The 15,422-nt window shown below is 34.3% G+C and overlaps 1 long non-coding RNA gene across 1 annotated transcript; it reads left to right on the plus strand.

Moving 5' to 3' along the window:
- Positions 1-5,210: 5,210 nt before the first annotated feature.
- LOC139960473 (uncharacterized) lies at positions 5,211-8,243 on the plus strand. Its single transcript, XR_011790529.1, has 2 exons — positions 5,211-5,685; positions 7,424-8,243. It is a non-coding gene; the product is annotated as an uncharacterized lncRNA (long non-coding RNA).
- The last annotated feature ends 7,179 nt before the right edge of the window (positions 8,244-15,422 follow it).

Below are 15,422 nucleotides of genomic sequence, written 5' to 3' on the forward strand. Positions count from 1 at the left end.
ATTATTTTCTTTATGTGCTTTTGAAAGTGTTAGCGATATCACCATTCACTGAACTCATCAAATTGTTTCCACAGGTTAAGTAAAATTTTACACATGTTTAGGTTAATTATTAAAAGCAGCTTGATGCATCTTTTTTATTAAATCGATCACAACAGTAAGGCACATTTAAGAGACAACAAGAAGGAATGACAATACAAATAATTCAGAATATTTGATGAATTCAACCTTTTATTTCAACACTTCAAGTGGCCATGACACGAAAATTTCAAAGTCCTATATTTTTGGGATCCATCAAAGAATGTTCTCGAGAACATGTATCAACCATTCTGCCAATTAAAAACTTGATTTTTCACCTCTTCGGCGTTTGAAACTTTGTTTGCTCGAAAATTTTCCGATTCGCATGACGTCATGTGACGTCATGTTAGGAACACGATTTGTTGTCGCTGTTTCCGATCCTCCGAACATACCATACACGTACACATTAGACAAGTACACATACCACTAGTAGTTACTTAACAAAACACCGATCACAAGTGCGATATCAAATCAAAATTTCCTGTGAAATGGCGGATTCAGAACCAATTGCGGCAACCGAAGTTCAAGTTTTCTAAGAATATCACGAATGATTTGAATTATTGTTTGAAAACAAAGTTTAGTGAGTTGAAAAAAAAATTGTAAATTTTGTGGGAAGCTGATACTGAAAAGGATTTTTTATCGCACAGTATGTTTCTCTCTGCATTGAGGGTTGCCAAATAACATGTGCGTTCAATAGCACAGTGATTTCTTCGTTGCAAAGTTTTTCGCGGTCCCTTTAACCACGGACTTCAGTTACTTTTCCTTTTTTTGTGCCAAGTTTTACATCGTCAAATGGAGCCATTCAAACTTGAGTTTCTTTATCGACATTGTGTAGAAAAGTTATGTACATACTGTAATGGAAAGGGATCGGATCTGACCGGGGTTGGGCAGACTTGCCTATAGTGGTAGGGGAAAGGAAACTTCGGTTAGCTTTAATACATTTCTATTGGGTAACTATTCATAATAACTTACGATTCAGCTTCATGAAAAAGCAAGTACTAGGCCTTTGAAGGACGTTCTTGTATTCTAATATAAGTAACATTTCTACACAATTTAAGGGGCTCAATAAGTCAAATAATGAGTCTTATATTATAGGCTGAGCATGAAATACTGATACAGTATATAGCCTACCAACAATACAAAAAACACACTGCGTATACACAAAGAATTTATCATAAAGTACAACTAGATCAAGCCCTCTTCATTTCTTAATTGAATAATGCTATATGTTCAATCACTGCTTCCAAAGTGTTAGCCAAACATGATTGCACTTGTGAACTTCATAAAACTGTACCAGTTCAGTAACTTAGGCATATGCTAGCTTATGAACACAAGGTCTATTTCTTAAAAAGTTCCCAAAAATCCAATTTGTCAAAGATACAACTCTACCAGCATTAGTTTCTATAGGTAATATGATCTGTTCATAGTTACTTTAGTTTCAATAACAAATCATTAACTCTTGAACGTTCCAAGAACGTCATGTGTACTTTGCAACTTAAACATGCTGGTATTAGACCTTTGACATTTCATGATTGTAATGAAATATTCTAGACTAAAGCATTCATTCAAACAATGCAGTCACTACTACCTTATGCGCGCAACACCAGCAATTTTGACATTTTCATATATTAACCAAAAGAGCAGTTTGCTTTTACAAAAATTAAATTGCACTTTACGAAACTGTACCAGTTCAGTAGCTTAGGCATATAGCCCTTGCCTATTGCTGTTGTCGTAGTGGTAGGAACTGTATAGCTAGCCTTGGCTACCTTTATATACAAAAGAACATTTGCAATAAGAATTAAGAACCAGGGCCTGCACAATTATAAAAACAACATAGCAGGTAAAAAATTACTTTGTTTGTTTCTGAGATGCATGTACAAAAAGCATTTGGTCGGCTTAGGAATTTTCACCCAACATGTAAAGATATTTAAAATGACTCAAAGATTAACATAATCAACTGTCTGATTGCAAAATCTGTAAAAGATACAACTCTACCCGCAGCATTAGATAAAATTTCTTGTATAGACATACGTAAAATGATCTGTTCAATTGTTATAAACCCATGAACGTTCCAAGAAACATAATCTTCTTAGAGCTCTTAGAGTCTCTTGTATCTCCACATGTCAATCATCACCGAAATCGGGATTTGGAATATGTTAATGAGCTAAATCGATGATATGTCGATTTAAATAGGTATATGTCAATTTGAGACGCTAGAAACGGGTATAAGTCCACGGAAATTGACTTCTACCGATTTAATTCGACATATCATCGATTTAAACTGGTAGATGTCGATTTAAATGGACATATCATCGATTTATTTTACATATCATCGATTTAAATCGATGATAAGTAAAATAAATCGATGATATGTAGAATTAATCGATGATATGTCGATTTAAATCGACATATACCAGTTTCATTCTACATATCATCGATTTAAATCGACATATACCAGTTTCCTTCGACATATCATCGATTTATTTTACATATCATCGATTTAAATCGATGATAAGTAAAATAAATCGATGATATGTAGAATGAAACTGGTATATGTCGATTTAAATTGACATATACCAGTTTCATTCTACATATCATCGATTTAAATCGACATATACCAGTTTCCTTCGACATATCATCGATTTATTTTACATATCATCGATTTAAATCGATGATAAGTAAAATAAATCGATGATATGTAGAATGAAACTGGTATATGTCGATTTAAATCGATGATATGTCGAAGTAAACTGGTATATGTCGATTTAAATCGATGATATGTAGAATGAAACTGGTATAAGTCGAGGGAAACTGGTATATGTCGAAGGAAACTGGTATATGTCGATTTAAATCGGTATAAGTCGATCTCCCATGATTTGAGACTGATGGCCCGCCATAAGCTTCAGCCACCGTAATATATCCTTAAAACTTGACCTTCTATCTCAAGTATTCTGCACTGGTATTGACAGTATAAACAGTTCCTAACCTTGATCTGATAGAAACATGATATTCATACTGCTAGTACTGACAATACGAGTGCTCTGAAGCGGGACATAACACTACAGTATAGAAATAGTTGTCCCAACTGGGTGACAACAGCGTAAGCCGAAAGAATCGAACTATTTTGCTGTGAAAAAGTAAACTATTATGCACGTTATTTACAATGTTTCAAACGTGACTTGGTATGATAATTGAATAAATAAATATACCAACGATATCTGTCAAGTGTCATCCGATGTGACGGGTCTGAAATTGTAATGACAAAAAAACAACTCTTCCTGAAGTCAATTTAAAACAAGCAACAACTTTAGATACGCAGTGAATTGTTCAATATTAGTTTAATTTGAATTAGCATACAAACCAATCAAAACAAGTAGTGGCGAAATGAAAGGATATAATCTTTTTAACAGAAACTTGAAGATACACACCAAAGTGAACTTTGAGATGTGAAAACATGTGGAATGCTGACTATGACGACTGCCACACTGCAGTTAGATTGTCTTTGTTGGTGGAAGGGTAAGCACGAAAATATCGAATCTGGTGGCACTTCACACTACCCAGTTCATGCAGATCAAATACAACTTTTTGGAAAATTTGAAAAAAAAATCAGGACAGTCTGTGTCATTGTGAATTGATTTGAATTGATTTGATGATGGTGAGGAGGAGGAGGAGGAGGAGGAGGAGGAGGAGGAGGAGGAGGAGGACTATGTCAACATAGTCTTTGGGGAGTAAAATGTGTTTGATAGAACCTGTCGAGGAGAAGGACGTATGAGGGACTTGAGTTGACCCGAAGGTTACAGATACCTGCTATACAAAATAATTTTTTCTTTGCCTAATTCTGAAAGGAGAAAAAAACTAAAGTCTTAGTTTACACAATTTAAATTTTCATGGAGATGATCCTTGCACACATACTATAGCTGCTGTACCTATATGCGTACTGAATTGTACTAAGTACAACTAAGTACTCCTTAGTTGGAGGAAAATAAAAATGAATACAAATTTATTTTTGTTATAATTTATTGAATAAACATGAATACAAAATGTATGAAAATGAATACAATCAATAGTATACAAAATGAATACAATCAATACAAAATGAAAATAAAAATAAATACAAATTTATTTTTGTATATTCATTTATTGATGATTTACAGATATCTCGAATTCAATTACAGATATCTGGAAATTCCAGATTAAATGTTAAAATGGCTTTCCATACGTGCCATTTTAACATTTAATCGGGAATTTCTGCATATGCATTTCAGATATCTGGAATTCAATTTCAGATATTTCGAATTCAATTTCAGATATCTCGAATTAGAATTACAGACAACTTGAATTCAATTTCAGATATCTCGAATTCAATTTTAGATATCTCGAATTCAATTTAAGATATCTGAAATAGAATTTCAGATATCCCGAATTCAATTTCGGATATCTCAAATTCAATTTCAGATATCTCGAATTCAATTTCAGATATCTGAAATAAAATTTCAGATATCTCGAATCTATTTTAGATATCTCGAATTCAATTTCAGCTTTCTGAAATGAAATTTCAGATGTCTCGAATTCAATTTAAGATATCTCGAATTTAATTTTAGATATCTGAAATAGAATTTTAGATATCTAAAATAAGCAAAAATTTAAGATATCTCAAATTCCCGATTAAATGTTAAAATGGCTTTCCATACGGGAGTGTCTGCAAGTGAAAAAAAGATATATGGGCCAAAGCCAAAACCTCCGTAAGTGTGAGGGACGGAATTTGATATACGTTTCCATATGTTCCAACTCAAAGGTAGTGAAATAGGAAAAATCCAGTAGTAGGTTAAATAGAGAGAGTAACATACAGCATAATAAAACAATTGAAACATGTTCAAAATTAACATGTTGCCATAGCAACGAACATTAATTGGCACGAGGGACGGAATGATAAAAACTGGTTGTGCATGCACTCCAAACATTTGACGTATTATTATCAAATTTAGGAGGAATCTATATCCAATCATACCATATATGACAAGATCAATTACTCTTCTGCAGTCTCCAGGTTGCTACGCAATTAACTCCGACGCTTTCTGTGATTCATTTTGAACGATACACATCCCCGATTTCCGTTACTCAAAATTTTACGATTTGACTGAAACTTTCGGTGCTATCTTAAAACATAATCATAATGCAGATTCCGAAAGATTTTTATAATCGGTTCAGTAGTTTTTGAGATATTAAGAGACTAAAAATCGTTACCCCAAAAAACCTTGCTTAAAAAAAGCTGTATCCCGATATGTTGGGTACTTCTGTCAATCATTTTTCTGGCTTGTATATGTAAATGAAGGTCTATTCAATCTACTTGAGAAAGTTCAGCCCCTTTCCCTATTTAGTTTGAATGTTATTCATATTTGAAATCTTGCTCCGTTTCGGATTGGTGCTGGCATCTGGAACTAGAAAAACGACATGACGTCATATGTAAATTTTGACCCCATATGTAAATATGTGACACAGCCTCATTTGCGAACCTGGGACAACAAATAAACTTTCCACCGCAAGTCTGTTCATGGACCGAAAATGTTGAAAATGAAGCGTTTACTTCGCAATATCTTCGCTTAATTGAAGGTAAGTGACCTCTAAATACATTAACTACAATGTCGGAGGTAATTTTGACGTACAATGTTATGATTTTGTTGCCGAATTCAGCAACAAAAGACTCGGAAACTGAGCTGGCAGTTGCGCGAAAATTATGTGTTGCACTGCAGTATAGGCTACGCAATGATAATGTCAGTGAAAGTAGCGTTACCCTAGTCCGTAGTACGCCTACACCATTGAACTTTACGAAGTCTACTGAGTGATAAAAATTGAACATTTATCGTATTGTTTATTGAAGGGAAACATATTCAGTCTTATTTTTGGTAGGGTTTGCTTGGATTCGCTAGGGTGTGATTGAATTTGGGTCAGGTGTGGTTTAACTTTCTCTTCAGCCTGGGCGTCTTCGGAGAAACATATCTCAATATATTTCAGTAGGAACTTAAAACTGTTTACTGTTCAATCTTCATGAATATTATAGACCTAAGGCCCATTAGGCATTTACTTATGAGATGGGACTAAGTTATAACTGGTTAAACCCAATCAATGCCTAATTCAGATTTTCTGAAAGCCCCATTACTTTTTCTCTGTTACACTATAAATATCAGTCATTCAGCATCCATATTCTTCCTACTAAAATACAAAATACAAACGATGACAAATAGTTTTAAAGCTTTATTATGAACTTTAATGAATAAATTCGAACCTAGACCTAGTATAGGCTATGGAAGTTTATGTTGTTGACTGGGAAGCTCATTCCAGGGAAATAATCTTCCTATTCCGACACACACCTTATGATATTTACACCAACATGCTAATATTTAGGCCAGATTTAGTGAAAATTATGTTACCTTTTGAAAGTTTCAGCGGGCACTTTACTTTAAAGTCCTGCATACGGCGAAGCCCTGTTCAATTGTTTTTTTAAATGAAGTTTTTTAAGTATCCTCACTGTTTCAATGTGTTGCAACTCTCGTGATGGTCAGATGTATGGAAACAGAGTCACCGTAAATCAAAGAACTGATTACATTAATTTTTTTTTTCTTTTTGACAAAAAAGTGGCCCCATATCTAAAAATGCAGTTTTTAGCTAAACAAGCCGGTTACAGCGATGTTTAAAAATTCACTGTTCCTGCACAAATCAAGCATTAATTCCCTAAAAAAGAGGGTGAGTGCTGCTTCGATCGATTGTATTATAATCCTGTAACAAAAGAAATTTAAGAATTACAATTTTTCCACTAAAGATGTAATTTTAAGGTATAGGATAGAAGTTTTTTTCCTGTTTAGAGTTTTCTTAGTTTTTTATATTAACAAATTATTCTTAATTCATGTAATTATTATTCAAGTTTCAATTTAGCTCTGGAAGTATGTGTCAAACACTCAAAATTTCATGGCATGCATGTTATGCGTACATATCAATATGCTGATTTTTGTTTTTTTGTGAATTTGGTTAATTATTAGTGATAAACCTTTGTTAATTCTTAATCTTCTTCAGGCTATCTTTTGAAATTTTTTTCAAATGCTGTAGCAAAAATTCCCCCTGCTAAAATCATTACTTCTAACTCAAAAAAGTGAAATACTGTATAATTTTGTGTAAATGGCATACCAAAATTATATAAATTGGCCAGGAATAAAAAATCACTATTTGAGTACTGTATTTTGTGGAATAGCAGGAATCACGGATAGCTGTATTTGTGTCATGTGTTGAATTGTGTTCGCTTTCCAGTTATTAGAAAAAGACAATTGTTATAGAAGAATTTCTTTTCTCCCCACAGCAAACTGTATCATGCAGCATTCCAGACAGAATTACAAAGGAGCAAAAAAACCTTGAACAAATATGACTTTCACAAGAATGTAAAAGTGCAAGTTTGTATGTAGCATGTATTGGGTAAGCGAGACACCACATTTCTGATTGCTCCAGATGACTTTGCTGCAAATTAATATTAGCGTGCCGTGTTGTTAGTCTGTGGTGGACTTGCATCCCATCCTGTATTCTGATCTGCTTTCTTCAAGGAAACTGCGAGTCGTGAGGATAAGCACTGGACTCTTCAAACTTTATGGAAATTCAGCAGGATTGAATCTACAAGAACATTATTTCTAGTTGCAAGTTGCTCAACACCTAAACGGAGACTGGATGTTGTAATATTCGTCACGAAATACAATTAAGAATAAAAGTGATTTATTTTCCCTAAAATGCAGTGCAGAATCAAATATTAAGATGTTTCAGGGTTTTTAACTAGGCTGTAGTCTCTTATCTTCACACAAACATTTTGATGACCATTTTTGATTGAACTGCTTTGTTGTCTGTTATTTCATTAATATTTTGTGAATTTTGGGGAGGGCCCAGGAAACTTGATGGATAGGTCGTTTTGAGTACAGTAACTTGCAACTAGCGTTTTCCTTTGTTTTGACAATGCATGTGTATACAACTTTATGGGTTTTATTACGTGCAAGTATTTTTATTCATAAAAGAAATATTTATCTTTGTTGTTAATTGTTAAGTATACAGCACAGGTACAAAGAAAGAGCACAACAGTTGAAAGGAAAGATTTATGAAAGAAGCAGACAATATATGAAAGAAAAGAGGTTATTTTACATTTTAGTCTTATCTCTTTTTATGTTAAATCTATTTATATTAGGATAAAAAATCAATGGTGGATCCAGAAGGGGGTGGAGGGGCGACCACCCCCTTGCAGCTTGTGAATTTGTTTTATTTTAAGCCAAATTTTGTGAAATCATCATGTGGCATGCACCCTGGGCCGTCGTCGATAAGGAGGTGGACTGGCCCCTTGTTAACCATTTTAATGTAGTGACCTTTCTTCCCCTTTAGAATATTGGTTTCCAAAAATTGGGATTTTTTTTGAAAATCTGGTGGGGGGGGGTGCGTCAATGAAATAGTTTATAGAATTGTGTCGTCTATGGTGAAACTGCAGACAAAGTTTTTCCCTGGTAAGCATTTTGGAATTGTTAGGATTTGGATGGCATGTTGCCCCCCCCCCCCAATGTGGCACTGGTCACCATGTGCACAAATATCCATCTATAAGACTAGAAGTTATTAACAAATGCCTCTCTACACCAGGGCTGTTATCCTCTTCACAAAGTGGGCAGCCTTAATGAAGTGGAGAGGGGGTTGGGGATCATAAATTTTCTCCACAAATAAGGGGAACAGTATTTTTCCGAACATGCCAGCTGGAAAGTGAATGGAATTGGTCCCACCCTATCACAAGAATTTTTACCGTGCTGTACAACCACCCTGCTACCCCCGAAAAAGTTTGTGTTTCCGTTTATTATGATATTATCCCCCCCCCCCCCCATGAGACAAGCCTGCTTCATGATCCCCTATCAACAAAATCCAAGCTCTGCCATAAAAACCACCCAATTATGAATAAGATGCGACATGGACCAGTATCACCAACTGCGGCCCACAACAACCTTATTTTAAAGCAGGGGTGGTGCCATGATTTCCCCATGGGGGTATGACTCTCAGACAGGGGGCTAAATTGCACAAAATTTGTATTAGTATTAACATTTTTTTATACCTTCCCCCTTAAATATTTCAAAAAATATCTCCAACGGGGGCTAGAACTCTCCAACGGAGCAGGGGGTGAGGGCCTAACCCCATATGCTGGCACCACCCTTGTCTCCGAGTTCTTGTATCAGCGTAGGATGATGATTGGGAGTGGGCCGAGATCGATTTTCCCAAAAAGTTCCATATATGTAAAGATAAAAATCCAAATTATTGGGGCTACACCTTCCTGAGTACTTGGCACCACCCAGACAGAATGGGTAAATATTTCGCTAGAATGTTACAATAATCATGTATTCACTTCAACTGTGTCAGTGTTGTTTACTTGTTTAGGGACCACTTTAGTACAAAATGTCAAAGTCCGGTAGTCATTTATACGTTGCAGATTTTATTCAGTCAGCATTTGTGCTAAGAAAAATGTAAACGTGTAAAAACGAACCATAAATCTTCCCAAACAATATTTTTAATAATTAAATTTAATCACAATCGTTACACAAATTCCATTTTGGTAGGTTTTGATTCCCATGATTAGTATAATATATCAACCCCGTACGAGATTACGTCATTTCGCGGAACCGATATAGCCTGGTGCATTTTTTCACAGTTCATTTACCCTTAGTGATAGAAGAAACTGTATCGTGTTCGTTTGCGTTATACTTTCTTTCCGAGACTTACGTATATTGTAGTTGATACATATGTTCAACTTGTGCAGAATGGAAAATTTTTAGAAAGGTTGGAAAAGATACTTTTGGGAACGATTTTAAGTACCGTTTTGTTAAGTTTGTGTCGATTTTCATTTGGACATCACACGTGAGTTTCTTACAGAGATTTCACCTACTACGAGTTGCCAATTCTCGTGATATTTACGTGAGTGAAAGTTGAATGTGTTCTTAAGTCGTCTGTATCGTAACTTGCAATATTATTAATTAATTAATCCACAATCCACAAAACAAAATGGGTTGTAATTCGTATCAAATTTCACTGGGGCTATGCAAGCCTACGTTGCCGTTGCGCACTATTACATAACCCAATTAACTCACGGTTAGTAACGGCCGTATAATGACCTAGCAACCTGGAGACTGTCTGATATTAACTGAAATGTGTTTTAAAAATCTCATAGCTAAATTAGGTTACTCTTTAATTTCACAAAATAAGTCAGCGTAAGGGACGGAACGAGAGGGACGGAATTGCCCTGTCTATGTTGATCAATAAGAGAAAAAGCTGTTGTAAATTCTGTTTGTCATTGCCAAGCTCCCACAAGCAGTTGGAATATTATCACAAATTACACAATCCAATTAATGAACTCACATTCAAGGAACAGATGGGGGTGGGGTGGTGATTGGGGTGTGATGATGGGTGAAATGTAGGTAAATTGGAATCAAAATTGAAATTCATTCCATCACTCACCACTCACCACTCAAATGCCTTGGTGAATAATAATTAAGTCACCTCCATCCACCACTTCCCCCAAAATGAAGAATCTTAAACCCAACACAAATACTAAATCTATATTTTCCACCTTTATATTGTAGGTGAATACAACAATGTGGGACAATATATAATTTTTAAATTTGGAATACTAATTTAGTGTACAAATTCAACAAATATACTTCATACAAAGTCACCTTTTTAATTGAAATTGTCAATTCACATATTCATTAACAAAACTCTGCTTAGATTCGGATCCAAACAGCATATGAACGACTTAAAAACCTCTTCCCCCATCATGACGTTAACTCATTAAGTTGTCATTAACAAGAAAAATGAACTACTGCACAAAACATACATCAATGCAATTCAATATAAATTAGAACATTAACATGTAGAACTCTTGGATATGATGTAGATTTGGAAATCAACAAACAGCTCACCAGTGTGCAAGGAGTTGATATGAATGCTTACAATTCATTACACAAATAATGGTCTCTGGTTCAGCATACAGGGAGAACAGGGGCTATCTTTCCTTTCACCATATCCCTTGAATACCACAGTAGGTCTTTTGCCTCTGGCCACTTCCAATACTGTACTTCCCTGTTTTTGCCATGGCATTAACCTGTGAATTACTGACAATTATGTTTCCACCTCGCCTGGATACAACTGACCATCATATTCAACTATCACCCACTCCCCCACTTTCCATGGTAACTGATCATTGTTAACCAGCTGACTACCAATTTGATCTTGATCCCCATGATAACGAAATTTTTTGGATTTTTTTTTTTTTTAATTCTTAAGTGTCAATTAGTACTGCCATGAGCCCAAAATAAATTTCTCCCAGAGAAGTAACTTAACTTTTGGGATTTGAGGATGACCAATTTTGGCTTTGGCCCATATATCTTAGCCGTGTGATATGCAGCGCTGCTGTTAATGTATACTACTATTGCGTCAAATTACAAAGGAAACTTACAAATTAAAGTTACAAATTACCAAGGAAAATTACAAACTTTAATAGAAAACATATATGCTGGCTTAAGACAAGTGTTTGATCTTTACTTACAAAGACTGATGAAAACTGTGTTTTTTGATATTTCAGGGTCTTTATTGAGGCCAGTATTACATGAGTTTTCAGGCGGAAAATCCATCGGATTTCCTTACTCTCGCGTTAATTTGGGAATGCAAAATTGGTAGCAATAATAAAAACCCTAAGATCTGCAATTGAATGTTCGAGAGATTATTAAATGGCGACCTACGCTTAGGTTAATAGGTTTCTTAAAATGTAATGTGAACAATTCTGGAAAAAAAGGTTATTTAAAGTAAATTCTGAATGAGAAACAAAAAACAAGATCCCATTATAGCAGTTATTACAGACTATAATACATCATATTTATTCAAAGTAAACGCATGGGCCTTATTAAGTCTAATTTTCCTGTGGTCGGATCATTCATTAGTATTATTATTATCAATAGAACATTTCCCAAATTATTTTTAGCTCAGCTGAATGCTATCAGCTGAGCTACAGTGATCGTTGCTATTCTACCAAAATTCTGTCACTTTTGACACCGTGTGTGAATGACTGCCAGTGGTTTTCATGTGTGCGAAGAAGTAGTAACGTGCGTAATTAATATGAATAAGGATAGAAATCGTTATAGAATTGTTGATGTTGTGCTATAACCAGTTTACTGACTTTTTCCGGTTTTAGAAACAATTGCATAGAAGTAACAAGAAATATACGAAACAATGGAAAGTGGTATCAACAAATTCGATTCATGTATACAGACACACCAAAGGCATCAATGAAAACTTTATTAACAATGGAAATTGGGAGGCGGAATCGTGACGTGTCACACTATAATATCGATCCTATTCATTTCCCAGATAAATCATGAAACAATATGGCAACGTAATGAATTCAATAGGATATTACATCTATTAAAGCAAAGTACGAAGTAAAGTCACCTGACAAGGCGGGCGAGTAATTTAATAGTTCCAAACTTACGAAGTGTTCATCATGGTTATATGTCAATGGTAATTATGAACAATTACTTGCAAAAAGATTTCGGTGTAACAATAAGGCTGAAATAACTGATATGTCAATGACGTGCAATTATCTCAATACAAACTGGGCTTGTCTACTCGAACACGTGGCGCTATAGTATAGGAATACACATGCAACTGAATAGGCCCACAGTACGTACACAGATGCAATTACCTACTCCAGTTACACCATAAACAAAGATGATATTGTTCTGCAGTGAGGCCTACTGTAAGGTTACGTTTTAATGTAGCTAAGTATATACCCATGGGGTTTAACAGTTACAGTATTCAAGCTCAAATCATGCATTCCACTGTGCTTGTGTTTATTTTCAATTATTCGCCCGCCCTGTCAGGTGACTACACGTGATGTATCTCCACATGTCAATCATCACCGAAATCGGGATTTGGAATATGTTAATGAGCTAAATCGATGATATGTCGATTTAAATAGGTATATGTCAATTTGAGTCGCTAGAAACTGGTATAAGTCCACGGAAATTGACTTCTACCGATTTATTTCGACATATCATCGATTTAAACTGGTAGATGTCGATTTAAATGGACATATCATCGATTTATTTTACATATCATCGATTTAAATCGATGATAAGTAAAATAAATCGATGATATGTAGAATAAATCGATGATATGTCGATTTAAATCGACATATACCAGTTTCATTCTACAAATCATCGATTTAAATCGACATATACCAGTTTCATTCTACATATCATCGATTTAAATCGACATATACCAGTTTACTTCGACATATCATCGATTTATTTTACTTATCATCGATTTAAATCAAGTCAAATCTGTGTATTCAACTCTATTCATGCTTTTTATTTTCATACTCATCTATATTGTATTTTATTGTACAGTTTTACTACATATTATGTGTTATATATTTTGTACTGTTGCATATAGCGTTTTAGAGCACTTTTGTGGGTTGCTTTATAAAATCAATTACGAAAATCAATTACTAAAATCAATTATTAAATATTAAATATTATTATTATTATTAAATATTAAATTATTTCAACACTTAAGAGGGTATCCCGTAAATCTACAATCATGCATGAATAGTGAACTACAGCCATGATATTTTAACTTTTGTTTCCAGTTATAGGTGACAGTTTGCATTAGATACATTAGGCAATTGATAGCATACTTTCAAGTGATTGAAATCTTTCAGCAATGTAAATCCCACTTTTATCTACAATAGAAAAAAAACTAAAATAACAAAAACATAAACAAAAGGTAATAACAAAAACATGAACAAGAGGTACTATCTCTTAAAGGTGTATGCTTACGAAAGTTTAAATGATTATTTTTTTTTTAGATTCTCAGATGCATGTACAAGAAACATTTGGTCGACTTAGGAATTTTCGACCAACTCCCTCGACGTGTAGTAAGATATTTGAAAGCTCACCAAAATTAACATAATCAACTGTCTGATTTTTACTAATTTTACAAAAGTATAACTGCACCTGCAGCATTAGCTAAAATTCCTGGCAAAGATACATAAAATGATCTGTTCATAGTTATACTTTAGGTTCAACTACAAAACGTCAACCATGAACATTCCCAAAAAAAGATAATCTTACATAATGCTATATCATATGAGCTTTGCAACTCTAATCATGCTGGTATATAAATTGAGCATGCTGTTGTACTGTTCCAACAAGCTAAAATTCAGCTCTTTGACAGTATTATGATGTAATACTATTAAGCACAATAGATCAATACTTATACATCCTCAAGTAAGAGGAAGGATCTTAAATATTTGGTGGTAGCCAGTTAACACTGAAATTATTTTGCTTTCACTTTTCACATAAATACCCCACCTCATCAACGTTTATAGTAAATATCATTTTAAAGCTTAAATTAAATCATAATCAACTGTCGGCCATGAAGACAATGACAAAGATAAAACTTTTCCTGTAGTCACCCATATCTAAGCAGTATTATCATAATCTGCTGCAGATAATAGGCTAGTATAATTTCAATTAAGAGTCAACAATCAACCAGTACTAAATAACAAATGAAGAATGAATTGAACCGATATAATCTTCTTGAAAGAAAATGGAACAATAGTGAACAATTTGTGACATGAAACATATTTGTATTAAACTGACCATTTGCATTCTTGGGACATTGAATGCTACGACAGTATATCAATTTCATGTTACTGTTTGTGTAATAAATTTTACATTCACAATGTTAAACACACAATCATTACATTGATTGGATGTATTATTGTATTAAGCACAATGAATCTAAACACTCTTACAATAACAACAATCCCTCAAGTCTTCCGATGTGAACTTTGAGATGTGAAATAATGTGGAATGCTGACTATGACGACTGCTACACTGCAGTTACATTGTCTTTGTTGGTGGAACGGTAAGCACGAAAATCTCGAATCTGGTTGCACTTCACTCTACCAGCCCAGGCAACTCATAAACAACTTTTTGGAAAATTCCCATGCACCAAGACATGCCTTTTGGTATTCCAGATTAAAAATATATAATGATTTGAAGTACACATCAATGGCCTTCATAAATGTGCTCTGAGGTAGTCTGAGGATGTCTCTCGATGATCAAAAATAACTGCTGAGGATGTATTTTGCTTTCTCCAAGAAGTGACACATAGGGCTGAGGCTTTTCTGAAATATTTTGCAAATAGAACTGCAAGTTGGTGCTTTCCTAAGTAACAAAAAAAAAAGATAAATACATTCCAATCATTATAAGGCTGTGTAAAAACCTAACTGG

This window comes from Apostichopus japonicus, chromosome 19 (genome assembly GCF_037975245.1).
Source record: "Apostichopus japonicus isolate 1M-3 chromosome 19, ASM3797524v1, whole genome shotgun sequence".
Lineage (NCBI taxonomy): Eukaryota > Metazoa > Echinodermata > Holothuroidea > Aspidochirotida > Stichopodidae > Apostichopus > Apostichopus japonicus.